This window comes from Propithecus coquereli, unplaced genomic scaffold (assembly GCF_000956105.1).
Source record: "Propithecus coquereli isolate 6110/MARCELLA unplaced genomic scaffold, Pcoq_1.0 Scaffold70, whole genome shotgun sequence".
NCBI classification, from domain to species: domain Eukaryota; kingdom Metazoa; phylum Chordata; class Mammalia; order Primates; family Indriidae; genus Propithecus; species Propithecus coquereli.
Genome location: NW_012153063.1, coordinates 935,920 through 937,669, shown reverse-complemented (window position 1 = coordinate 937,669; position 1,750 = coordinate 935,920). Strand labels below are relative to the sequence as shown.

Here is a 1,750-nt window from a genome sequence, read left to right as displayed (position 1 = left end):
GCGTATTATCAAAGTGCACATTTTCTTAATATCTTTCAGATTCAATTAGCAGAGCCTCACAGACAATGGCCAAGTGTGTCAAAGCTGTCACAGAGGGTGCCCAGGCAGTAGAAGAGCCATCCATTTGCTGAAACAGCTACTAGGAACTGGGTTTTGCTGCAAATAGTTAACGGACAGTTAAATTGGAGTGATCTCTTACAGGTTTATCTCTTCTTAAAAACAAAATCTGAATAATGTAATATTTAAGGTTATACTGTGCTTATTTGACAATGATATTGCAATTATCAAAGAACTTTGCAACTTCAAAAGCATTTATGTATTGTGTGTGAACATTAAATAGTCTAATAAAACTGTATGTAGATGCTCTTTCATGTAAAAGTATTGATAATCTTTGTGACAAATACAAAGAAATCCTTAAAATATAAATGTTTTGTTTATCATCATAAATCATTTATGTTTATAAAATGGATGAAATGAAAAACTTCCATGAAGACCCACTTTTTTATAGTGCTAATGAAAAGATTTAAGCACTCTGTCAGGGTGGGTAAATAGAAAAATATATAATGTAATCACACATCAGATATATATCTTAGACAACTATAATTAATAGTAAACATTAGCTAATGATTATTCAGCTTTTTTTTTGTGCTAAGCACTCTGATTTTCCATGTATTATTTTCTTTTGTCCTGACTACAATTCTATGAGATAGTAATATTATCTAACTTCACTGATGAAAGAACTGAAGCCCAGGTATATTAAGCAGCTTGCCCAAGGCTGCACAGCACGAGTCATAGACTCAAGCCTAGTTCTTTTACTCCAAAGTCCATTATTCTTAACTGCTACATATAATTCCCTTTCATTAGTACAGATTCTATAGATTGTTACTTCTAAGAATTAGTATTAAAGAGTTTAATGGTTGACACATTCTTCTGTTTTCTCTTGAATTTGGTTCTATAATGTCATGGTGATTTATGTGGCATTTTTCTTTGTATAATAGATTATGCACTTAAACACATTCTTGGAATGAGGGAGGTCTCAAGAGATATAATTAAGATTCTCATTGGTGTTCTGTATTCATTATATTAACACCATCTGTAGTGTTAAATCAAATAAATTATTCTGGTAATAGAAGACAAAACTACCAGCTTTAATAATTTTCAAACGTCAAAACAAAAAGGAAGTAAAACTTTTACAATTAACCTAGGGGATAGTTAAAGGTAGATTAAGTTTTTGTTGAAATCTATGTTCAAAGCTTTTTGTTTTGTAAGCCTTTTTTCTTTCTACTTTCACTAAAGACTTATCCTAGCTGTAGGATGCCATTTTTATATATAACATAGGATAAGATTTTTAGAATAGTATCTCATCAATACTTTATCTTTAAAAGTTGTATAAAATTTGTCACCTGTAACAACTTTTTCAGAACTGTTAATTTTATCCTCTTTAGTGATACATCATGAAATTATGTACTTTGCTTAAAGTACTTTGCATAAAATTCCCAGTTGTATGAGATTGTGTAAATTCTTGCCCAAAGTGTTTGAATTTAATACAAACTTCCTATCCCTCTCTACTTTCTTCACCCCTTAGCACTGTGCTGACCTCAAGGGGACATACTCCAAGTTTTATATTTTACACAGTACTCTTCAATGAATATGCGCAGACTTCATAGGGTCTGGTGAAAGCTAAGTTGATCCAGGATCTTTGGGCTACCCCCTAGGCAGCATGTGTTGAACAACTTGTAATTCTCTAAAG

General features: G+C 31.7%; 1 protein-coding gene across 1 annotated transcript in view; it reads left to right on the top strand.

The window, feature by feature from the left end:
• Positions 1–1,750, top strand: part of NDUFS1 (NADH dehydrogenase (ubiquinone) Fe-S protein 1, 75kDa (NADH-coenzyme Q reductase)) — a 54,344-nt gene that overhangs the window by 51,462 nt on the left and 1,132 nt on the right. The window lies entirely within an intron of this gene.